General features: G+C 40.7%; 1 protein-coding gene across 1 annotated transcript in view; it reads left to right on the top strand.

Annotated features, from left to right (window-relative positions):
* Positions 1-1143: 1143 nt before the first annotated feature.
* znf148 (zinc finger protein 148) overlaps positions 1144-12061 on the top strand; it is a 47423-nt gene continuing 36505 nt past the window's right edge. Inside the window, exon 1 of the mRNA XM_068035167.1 lies at positions 1144-1341. The gene's annotated coding sequence lies outside the window, so the exon portion shown is untranslated. The remainder of the gene's footprint in view (positions 1342-12061) is intronic.

Below are 12061 nucleotides of genomic sequence, written 5' to 3' on the forward strand. Positions count from 1 at the left end.
TTACTAAAATGGTTCCTGGGATGGGGGATATTAGTTGCAAGGTTAGGTTGGAAAAGCTGAGTTTGTTCTCCTTAGAACAAAGGAGATTGAGGGGATATGTAATAGAAGTGTACGATTATGACAGGCTTAGATAAGTTTGACAAGGTCAAACTGTTTCCATTAACAAATGGTACAAGGACTAGGGGGCACAGATTAAAAGTTTGGGGCAAAAGATGCAGGGGGAATGTGAGGAAGCATTTTTTTATGCAGCAGGTGGTAATGACCTGGTGGTGGAAGTGGAGACAATCAGTGACTTCAAGAGGAAGTTGAATGGTGACCTGGGATAAATAGATTTCCAGGGCTACGGGAATGAGCGGGGGGAGTGGACTGACTGCATAGCTCCGAGAAGAGCTGTCATGGGCTTGATGGGCCGAATGGCCGCCTTTTGTGCCGTATATGACTCTATGACTCTATCCTGTCCAACAGGCTAGAATGAGACAATTGATCATCATAAGGTTTGTTTGAAATAGATTGTGAGCTGTGAAATTTGTAAAATTGTAAATATCTGTTGCGTCTGAACATGACTTCTTTTAAAGATGTGCAAATTTACTTTATTTGAAAACATTACGTTTAAGCACAACTCAATCTTAAATCATTTCTATTAATAAAAAATGAGCAACAATCCCAAAGGATAATAACAAACAAGAATTGGCTCTGTTGTCAATCCACTAGTTAAACCCAAAAATGCAATTGATGGTCCAGTGGCCTTTTTGAATGCTATACCTTTTGATGTCCTATGCAATCAGATAAAGGAAATATAAGAATACTTTAGGATGTTTGGTAAGGTTCCTTTTGAATCCTGCTGGATTATAAATACTTGAAAAACTATCCAATTTTGTGCAGTCAACAAGGAATAAAAAGTTTAATCTACTTCAGTCAGTGCACATGTACGAGGTTTCATTTAGAAGTGATTTTAATTGGTAAAAATTTATAATTTTTAATTTAAATCTCAGAAAATAGAACAAAAGGTGATTATTGACAATTTACTGAATCTGGATGGCAGAATGTTGTAATGGAAGTAGCTCTTCCCATAGCCCAAAGCGCTAGTGAAAAGTCTCTACTCAGGAGGGACCCGGAACGAGACCGACGCATGCGCAGCTGCGATCTCGGGGCTTTGTGGGTAGCGGCCATCATGAAAGAATCTGAAAACAGAACGAGGGTGTGAGAGAGAATTGGAAAAAGTTAAGCGGAGGCAAGAGTTCAGCCGGGAAAGATACGTGGAGCAAGGGTGGTGGAAGGCAGCGACTAATCATCTCGCCTAAGCTGAATTCGGAGGATTTGTGAAGCGTCGGAAACAAACCGGTGGGTTCAGTGTCAAGGAACTGCGCTGCTTTTGCGCACACAGGCCCGAGCTCCCACAAAAGGACTGGGGCTTTCGTTTTCATGGAAGGGCCAGTGCTGCGCTTTCTGTGGGTTGCGTGGGACACAGTAAATGAATGAAGTTTAGTGAATGGTGTTTGCAGATCCCCGCGCGCTTCATAATGTTACTGCGCATTCCACAGCTGCGATAGGTGTTCTCGAACCACAGCAACATTTGTTTATGATGTCACAAAAAGCATTCTAGTGGCACAGACCTCCCACTAACCGAGCTGAGCATATCCTGCTGCTGTGAAGAGTAAATGTTTTCTCTTCCCCTGACTGTGATCCGCTTAGAAGTGAATGAGAGCCAATAAACTACTGTATCTTCAACGCTTATTTTTGAATACATTAAATGGAGTGCAGGTCTATTAACGACCTCATTCCTACGTGAACATTGCAGCTTCCTGTTGATCTAAAAAAAATGCAGAGTAGTTTAGGTTTTTCGACCAGTATATACATAACTTGAAAACATCTTAAATTGGTTATGGCACCATTGTAGATCGAGCATATGTATTTGTGAAGTGCAGTAGTAATTGTTATGCAGGCAATTTGCCCACATTTGTGAGGTAGAAGGCCAGTTTTTTTTTTGGTAATGTTGGTTGCGAGTGGAATGTTGGTCAGGAGAGTGCGATGGGATCTTTATTTTCACTGAAACAATAGAACAGACAATGGGACCTTGGTTTGATGCATCATCCAAAGGATGGCCAGATAATGCGGCGCTCCCTAGGTAATAGACGTAATGTTTTTCATTGAAAAATACTTTTTAAATTAACTTTTTGATCATAGGAAAGCACCACATAATAGACTTTATAGCAAAATTGAATTTCATGGGATTGAAGAGACATACATGACAGTTAAAATTTACTGTTGAGAAGTATGAAGTGATGCATTTGGATGGAAAAATGAGGAGATACAATATGAACTAAATGGTACAATTTTAATGTGGATGTAGGAATGGAGAGGTCTGGGGTTCATATGCATAAATCTTTGGCAGGATGTTGATGAGGCTGTTCAGAAAAGCTTATAGGATTATGAAAGGTTTATGGATCCTTGGCTTTATTAATAGAAGCATACACTGTAAAAGCAAGGAAATTGTGCTTGAACCTTCAGAAGTCACTGTTTATGCCTCAGAGTATTGTGTTCAATTCTGGGCACCCGTAAGGGAGTCAAGACCATGAAGAGGATGCAGAGGAGATTTACTGTACCAGGGCTGGGGACTTCAGTTGTTTGGAGAGATTGGAGAAGCTGGATTGTTCATCCTAGGGCAGAGAAGGTTAGAAGATTTGATCGGTATTCAAAATTGAGGGGTTTTGATAGTGTATATAAGGAGAAGCAATTCACTGGTGGGTGGAGGCAGGGCTGCTGGTAACTGGAGGGCACAGATTTAAAATTGGCAAAAGAAATGGAGGCAGCGGAGATAATTTTTAATTATGATCTGGAATGCAAACTTGGCAACAGTACCTTTCACAAGGGAATTAAAAATTTGCAGGACTATGGGGAAAGAGCAGGCTAGTGGGACAAATTGAAAAGCTCTATCAAAGAACTGGCACAGACACGATGGGCCAAATGTGCTGTATGATTCCATGATTCATCAGCTAGTAGCCAAGGTGGCACTTAAGGTTGTACCCTGACCACAGGAGAGGCAGTAGTAGTAACAGGGCACTGCTCAGAACTAACAGGTTCATGAATGTCCTATTTAGTAACATTCATTATTCTTAATATTATGTAAATATCACATTAGACTACAGCCTTGTAGCACTTTCCCAGTCATCTGTTCTTTGTTACTGAATTAACAAATTGCTGTCTGAGGGAAGACTATTTACATAAATTCATATTTACAAAAAGTAGTGCTGCTGGAAAGTGTCTTGAACATGTAGTCTTTCAGAAATCTTATTTCAGTTAGCTTTGAGTGTTAAATTATTCACTTGTTGAGTGTTATGTTCTCACAGCTGTAACACATAGACTCGCTTAGTTTTGTAGTATCCTAATGAAATTACTTGCGAAATAATTTGCATTTACATAGTGTCTTACAACCTCAGGTTGTCCCAACACAGCTAATAAAATGTCAATGTCCTAATGTAGGGAACTGCAAAAACTAAGTTGTGCTTCAGCAAGATCCCATGAGATAATTGACCAGATAATTTGTTCTTGTGATATCAGTTGAGGGATAAATGTTAGTTAGGACACTGGGAGAACATCCCGCTCTTCTTAAATAGCGTCATGGGATCCTTTATATCTACCTGACTGGACATATTGGACCTCGATTTAACTTCTCATTTAATTCCAAGCTACAGTTAGATGACATAACGACACTGCTAATATGGGCAGTTGTACGACTGCACTGTTAACGTTTCTTTCTTTTGGGCCTCCTTATCTCGAGAGACAATGGATACGCGCCTGGAGGTGGTCAGTGGTTTGTGAAGCAGCGCCTGGAGTGGCTATAAAGGCCAATTCTGGAGTGACAGGCTCTTCCACAGGTGCTGCAGAGAAATTTGTTTGTTGGGGCTGTTGCACAGTTGGCTCTCCCCTTGCGCCTCTGTCTTTTTATGTTACATAAATGTAAATAGGGCACTGCATACAAAGTTCTTGTGTTTCTTTGTACTGTTAGTCTACATTGTGCTAACCTCTTAATCATAGTGTATATTTATGGTTAAGTAATACTTGTTATAATGACCTTATCCTTGAGTTTGTCTCTATTTAATTTTAAAAATAATTACCCTTGGAAAGCTGCCTGCCGCAATGGCTTAAATACTGGCCTTTCTCTTGGGAACCTAATGTCAAATTCACCTTAGACCTATGGAAAATAAGTTTGGGAAGTTTCAATCCAGTACCTACAGCCCAAAACTGCCCTTAATTTGTCATCAATTGGCAATGTCACTATTGTCTTCTGATAGTTCATATATTCAAAAAAAAAAGTACTGGAAACTTATATTTAGTTGCAAAACAAATTAAGTGAATCGTCTAAATTCAAATTAAGCAATGTATATAATATGTCAAAGTGGGGATTTTAATGCTCAGAATTGAATTGACAAATTTTAATTAAGCAACTTTGAATAAGGAGTAGATGTTATGTGCCAATGTACTAGGGGCTGAAGCCCATTGTTGGGATATAGTGAAAGGAACATTGCTCTGCATATGGTCTTTACTTGTGCCATGATTGCTTGATACTGACACTAATTGCCTGAAATAGAAAGTGTTCCCTTCAATGGCACTGACATCCTTCACTTTGAGCACAAAAAGTGTACACCCACTCACGATTATTGTTATCCTTAAAAAAAAACTTTTCAGTCTTCGAAAAAAGAAAGACTTGCATTTATATAGCGCCTTTCATGACCGCTGGACATCTCAAAGCACTTTACAGCCAATAAAGTACTTTTTTTTGGAAGTGTAGTCACTGTTGTAATGTAGGAAATGCAGCATCCAATTTTGTGCACAGCAATGTGATGATGACCAGATAATCTGTTTTTGTGATGTTGATTGAGAGATAAATATTGGCCAGGACACTGGAGATAACTCCCCTGCTCTTCGAACTAGTGCCATGGAATCTTTTGCATCACTCTGAGAGGGAAGATGGGGCCTCAGTTTAACGTCTCATCTGAAAGCCGGCACCTCTGTCAGTGCAGCACTCCCTCAGTACTGCATTGGAATGCCAGCCTTGATTTTTGTGCTCCAGTCCTACAGTGGGACTTGAACCCACAACCCTGTGATTCAGAGGCAAGAGTGATACCAGCTGAGCCATGGCTGACCACAGTAAAATGTAAGCGACTCATCTACCAACAAAAATTTAAATCCTGTAGTTAGAAAAGTTGAATGGGTTGTGGTTACCTGGTTGCTGTTGGGAGCAGATCAAAAATATTAATAGCTGAAAACTTCCTTAATGACTTCTTGGGAAAATGCATTGTGTGATACCAGTGCAAACCAGCAGGGACTGAGTTTCAGTCATTCGTCTGATCAGAGTATGCTGATCTTGGGCAGGTAATTCTTGGGGTACTGCAATAGCCTTTGGGTCCTGGGCACAGGAGGGGGAAAATCAATTGGAGTTTGCAGTTTTGATTGCTGCTCAGTGATCCTAATGAAAAGTGTATGGGCATTGGCTGACAGAATTGCACTGAGCTGTGATGCTGCCAGTGGTTGAATAATTTGCTGATTCCCACTGAGCTCCTGTGTGAAATATGGTCACTTGGGAAAGGTTGTAGTGGTTTGGTGGTGCCCGTGAGACTGGATCCTAGCGTGATCACTGGCTTTTGGAGAGGAGCAAATGAGCGAATAGGGGGAAAAAAGTTGCACAGAGTGGGAAAGGACGTTTTTAAGTTTATAAAAATTAAATGTAGTGACTTGTTTCTTCAGCAGAGCAACAGCTCTTCTGATATTTCCTGATGCTTGACTACTAGAACCCTTTTCCACTAAAAGCATTTAATGAGAGAAGAGCAGAAAGAGCCATGACTGAGCTACATTTCAGCACCACAGCCCACAAAGGTGATTAACCTGATCGGGAGACCGCCTGCTATCTTTAAATGAACGTATAGAAAGTATTTATTATTCATTTTAGGGACTTGAATTTTCCATCAGTGTAATTTCCCCCGTGACCATAGTAGCTCCTTTCTGTGCCTCCCCCTCCCCCCCCCCCCCCCCCCCCATGTAGGATCATGGAATGGTTACAGTACAGAAGGAAGCCATTTGGCCAGTCATGTCAGTGCCTGCTCTCTGCGAGCAACCTGGCTAGTCCCATTCCCCCACCTTTTCCTCGTAGTCCTGTAAATCTTTTTCTTCAGATAATTATCCAATTCCCTTTTGAAAGCCACAATTGAATCTGCCACCACCCCGTTTTCGGACAGTACGTTCCAGATCATAACCACTCACTGCATAAAAAAAGTTTTGCCTTGTCGCCTGAGGTTCTCTGGCCAGTCACCTTAAATTGGTGTCCTCTTCTTGATCCTTCTGTCAATGGGAACAGTTTCTCTCTCTACTCTGTCTAGACCCCTCATGATTTTGAACACCTCAATCAAATCTCCCCTCTCAATCTTCGCTAAGGTGAACAGCCCCAGCTTCATCCATCTGTCCACGTAACTGATGTCTCTCATCCCCAGCACCATTCTCGTACATCTTTTCTGCTCCTGCTCTAATGCCTTCACGTCCTTCCTAAAGTGAGGTCCCCAGAATTGGACACAATACTCCAGTTGAGGCTGAACCAGTGCTTTATGAATGTTCACCATACCTTCCTTGTTTTTGTACTCTATGCCTCCATTTATAAAGCTCAGGATCCTGTATGCCTCATGCTTTCTCAATCTGCCCTGCCAATCTCCAACGATTTGTGCACATTTTTTTTTTATTCATTCATAGGATGTGGACATCGCTGGCTAGGCCAGCTTTTATTGCCATCCCTAGTTGCCCTTGAGAAGGTGGTGGTGAGCTGCCTTCTTGAACCACTGCAGTCCATGTGAGGTCGGTGCACCCACAGTGCTGTTAGGAAGGGAGTTCCAGGATTTTGACCCAGTGACAGTGAAGGAACGGCGATATAGTTCCAAGTCAGGATGGTGTGTGACTTGGAGGGGAACTTGCAGGTGGTGATGTTCCCATGCATTTGCTGCCTTGTCTTTTTAGGTGGTAGAGGTCGCGGGTTTAGAAGATGCTGTCTTTGGAACCTTGGTGCATTGCTGCATTGCATCTTGTAGATGGTAAACACTGCTGCCACTGTGCGTCATTGGTGGCGGGTGTACACCACATCAACTGCTTTACCTTCATCGACCCTCTCCGTTACTTCATCAAAAAGATCAATCAAGTTACTTAAACATGATTTTCCCTTAACAAATCAGTGCTGTCTTTCCTTAATTAATTCACATTTGTTGAAATGTTAATTTTGTCCCAGATTATTGTTTCTAAAAGCTTTTCCATGACCAAGGTTAAACTAAATGATCTGTAGTTGCTGGATTTATCCTTATACCCTTTTTGAATGAGTGTAACATTTGCAATTCTCCAGTCATAATGGCACACAGTTTAACAAAAGATGGAGTATTGAAATGTTGACAAGGGTTGGATGACAAATGTGTTAAATCATTAAAAAAAAATACTGTTAAGGACAGGGTATTAAAATAGACTGTTTGCTGACAATGCAACCACTAGGTGGCGCTGTATTTGTGCAAATGCAGCCTCATGCACTGAAACGTCACTGTCTGCAATGTTTTTGGTAGCTGCCAGTAGGAAAGATGCCATTGCTCAATTTATCACAAAAACAAATGAAACCCAAATGCCCACAGTGGCTGCAATTATCACCTCCACCCCACCCTCAACAGTATCTTGCCCCCTTCTGCCATTGCGTTTCTCTTCGCTGCTGCCTCCCATGCCTGTCTGCTCGCTGCTTGCCTCTCCACTTATCCGCCTTTGGCCACTTGATTTACCCACTCCCTCCTGCGATCACCGCCTTCCCCGCACGGGGGAAGCCGGGGGGGGTGGGGTGGTGGGTAGAGAGAGAGACAAGATAGGGAGGGGAGAGAGACTGCGAGGGGGAATGAAGTGGGGAGTGAGCGGCCAAGGGAGGAGAAGTGGCGAGCGGGGAGCGAGTGGCCGACAGGTAGGTGGGGCAGTGAAGTGGGGAGTGAGCAGTGAGGGAGGAGAAGTGGCGAGGCGGGGAGCAAGTGGCCCACAGGTAGGTGGGGAAGTGAAGAGGGGAGCGAGTGGCGAGCAGACGTTGCAGTACGTGATGACATTTTCGTGCGCATGCATGAATTAGTTCTGGCAAGCAGGGGGCTGATGTAGGCTGCGCATGCACAGCACCATACTGACAGAAAATGTCTGTTCTGCGCATGTGCGAATTTGGGACTGCTCTGATGCTGTCGGCGCTGGGCTGCGTTGTCAGGAGTCACTTTGATTAAAATATAAGTTCATATAGCCTGATGTGAAAATCAACATTTTGAATTTATATAGTATCTTTAACATAGAAAAAATATTCCAACGTGCACATGTTTTAACATAGAGCACATTCAATCCTATACACTGCTTTCTTAAAAAAATTAGCAAAAAATCAAGTTCTTGATCTTGTCTAAACCTTTGCCTGCTGGCAGCAACTGTTGTCAGTACTGCTGCTTTGGGCCAACAACTAGATAGCTGAGGAGTTTTTCTTGCTTGTGAAGGGTGACCTAAAAGGTCACACCAGTAAAGCAATGAGCAGGAAATGCTGTTCATTATCATGGATGTCTGTTTAACTCTTCTTTTGGAACTAGGTTAAAGCTACTTGGGTTGCATTTAGGAAATGTGGGCCCAGGTTAATGAAGGCACATACGCAAATAAGATATAGGAAAAATAAGTAATGTGCTTAGTATAACAGGAAATTTTAAAGGAAATTTTAAAAAAAAGTATGTTAACATAGCTCATTATCCAGCTTTAATTATTCCCGTAGGTTCTCCTACTATTGATCTCAGAGATGAGAGATTAGAGAACATGGGGCACTGGAAGAATACATATTATGTTTAAAACTTTATAAAACAGGTGTTCTAGTAGCATAAATAGCACTAATATTGCATTAAAATCTACTCATGTCTCAGTATCAGTTGCTTTAATATTTGGGGATTTTTCAATGACAACTAGTGACTGACCTAGGAAAAGATCTGGCTATTCTTTTGTAAAACCTTAAGTATAATTCAGTTGAGATGTGCTTTCCTGCCCTTTTTGTAGTGCAGTATTTTCCATAATTACTGGGAAATGGATATTCAATACATCTGATCAGTTGAAAGCAATTTTTTTATAATTTTAAGAATATGTTGGGAATATATGTTAAGAATATTTGTTTGGAACACACAGCAGGTGAGGCAGCATCTATGGAGTGAAAGACTCATCATCAGAAATGGAAGCCACTGAAGATGAGAAGCTTTTAAGCATATACAGAACCAGAGAAAGGTGGTGGTGGGCAGCAGTGGGGGAGTACTGCAGGCAAAAGAACAAAAAGATATGGTCTGTGATAGGTCATCAACTTGAAAGGTTAACTCTGTTCTCCCCATAGATGCTGCCTGACCTGCTGAGTGTTTCTAGCATTTTCAGTTTTTATTTCCAGTATTTTCAGTGTTTTGCATTTTATAATCTGAATGTTGATTTGTTAATGTAATTAGTACTGTTAAAAACGAAACCTAAACTGGCACACTACCAGCTACATTCACCATGTCTCATGGTGAGTTGCCATCTTCAATGAATATAGAGGATAGGGGGAGGAAATGTTCCCCATAGGAATTGGGAAATTTGGCTGGGAGTGTTTCCTACCCTGCTGTGGTGCAGCTGTTTGAGAAAATGTTGGTTATCTTCTGTCCTGCACAGAAAGTGCTAAATGGGGAAATGGGACATTTAAATGGAATATTTTGGTAATAGAAAATTACCTATTTTTAAAAGAACTGTAGCCAGCAACATGCAACAAAATCAGTTAGTCCTCTCCTCTTTTGCGCGCTCTCAAGAAATTTTAGAAATGCTTTGTAGCTTACTAAAAGTTCGTTATGCAAACTAGGACCTGCAGAACTTTTATTTGAATAAATCGGGGATGCTGTTTCTCTTGCAAATAAGAATTGATCTGAAAAAGCTTTCGTGCAATTAGAAAGTTAATGCATCTGATAACATGTGAATTTAAAGGATGTGCAGTGACAACTGTATCGGGCTCATTCAGAATAATGGAGATTTCGTAGGTTGCAAGTATTTTTCCCATAAATAATTTTTGAAAAATGCAAATACATTTATTAGAAAGCTACCAGAACATAAATTGTAAAGGAAATGGTTCTTACTCTGGCAAAGATTTTTTACATGTACGGTTCCACTTCATTAATTACTGTCGCAGAAGAAAATACTGATGAGCACCACTCCCCTTCTTAGCCCCACCCTTCACCATCCCAACTGTTTCAATTTGTGAAGTAGGAACATAGGAATAGGAGTAAACCATTTAGCTCCTCGAGCCTGTTCCTCCATTCAGTTAACATGGATTAGCTTACATTCCTTTGATAGATGTTCTATGTTTACATTTTTTATAAAAAATATAACCGCAATATTTTGAACTTTGGAACGATCATACAAGGTTTACTGCGTTCAGTTTTAAACTCGGTTTCAGTACTGATCACTACAATACCATGCTACAATCTGTTACCTAGGGAATCTAGGTGGTGCACCTGTGCCATAACTTTATATTACATTCTTCAATCTGTACACTGTGGATTTCAAATTATTGGCAAAAATATAACAATGTCCTTTGTAGTTTGATTTTAAAATCAAGTTAAAATGATAGAAAACATAACAGGTGCTAAATTATTAGCTTTCTGAACCAAATTCATTTGCATGCAAGGAATTTATTACTGCTTGTAATTTACCTGGGATAATCAGCAGAACACACAACCCTCCCTCTCCCAACTCTTTTCCCCACCCCTTCAACATAAGTGACATGGACTTCCCCTGGTGGCTCAATGTGGCTTGCAAGATCTTGGACTGGTTCACAATGGCCAATCCCAGCATTGATGTCTATTTATTACATCAGTGCCCTTGGAAAAGGGACAGGGACAAATATCAATATTTCCACTAGTGACCAGTGTTCCCTCTGATTATTTTTTGTTGTGCATTGAAATGAACAGGCCATGCACGTTATTTTAAACAGGATAACTTATGAGCAGCCTGCATGGTACCTTCTGGGTTGTTGTGCACACATGCACCTTTGAAGAAACATTGCGATTGACTGCTATTCATTTACTCTCGACTAGAAAGTATGGATGCCAAATGAGGACAGGATTACGTTTGCTGTAATGTCCCCTAGGTAAAAGAAATAGCTAGCTGATGGATGTTATATAAGCTGACATGAAGAGTAGCTGTCAATGTCTTATATTGAGGAGGAGAGAGCACACAACACAGCTTTTGATTCTGTTGCTGGTGATGCTTCTTAGTTACCAATTGCTATTTATTTAACTGTTACCATAGACTGTCAGCTTTACACGAGCTACTCAAATTGGTTATAAAATAAAAATATCTCGATAACAGCAATACTGTCAAATGAAAGGCATGAGCAGTAACCTATGACCCATGAGTAATACTGATCACCTAAATAGTGAAGTAGATTTCTGTGATGTGTTGAATGATGTTTGGTATTCCAATTGAATATTGTATAAAAAGGGTCACCACACATCTACATTTCTGTCTCTATAGCAAAATTGTAATAGCCTGTTTTAAAATATGCAAGTGAATTAATTGTGTTATATGGTTAGAGCAAAGTGTCTTATCGGTCGTATTCATGTTGCTTTTGTATTTGTGTCTCACATCTTGCTTTTTGGTGAAGTGGTGATGTGCTTCCCTCTCCGAAATGTAGGTCTGTAGCTCAAAACGAGTTGCAAAACATTTTAGCAACCTGAGACAAGGAAGTAAATGGAAAACTTTCTATTGGCGGAGGAAGGAATGATTTTCTGAGGTCATTGAGGTACATTGTTGAGACAAAGTAGCAAAAGCTTTACAACGTGACTTGGGAGTGTTTGCTTGTGACACTTGATGGCAATATTGAGAAAGTGTCACTGACTCTCTCCAGTTTGAACACCAAAATAACTTATCAAAATAATGAACTTAAAAGCCAAGTTAATGATTGGGCTTACTGCTGTGTATTGCCAGTATTTTCTGTTTTTACTTCAGATACCCAGTAGTTGCATTTTTTTTCTTGATTTGA

Source organism: Heterodontus francisci, chromosome 7 (assembly GCF_036365525.1).
Source record: "Heterodontus francisci isolate sHetFra1 chromosome 7, sHetFra1.hap1, whole genome shotgun sequence".
In the NCBI taxonomy this organism is placed as follows: Eukaryota; Metazoa; Chordata; class Chondrichthyes; order Heterodontiformes; family Heterodontidae; genus Heterodontus; species Heterodontus francisci.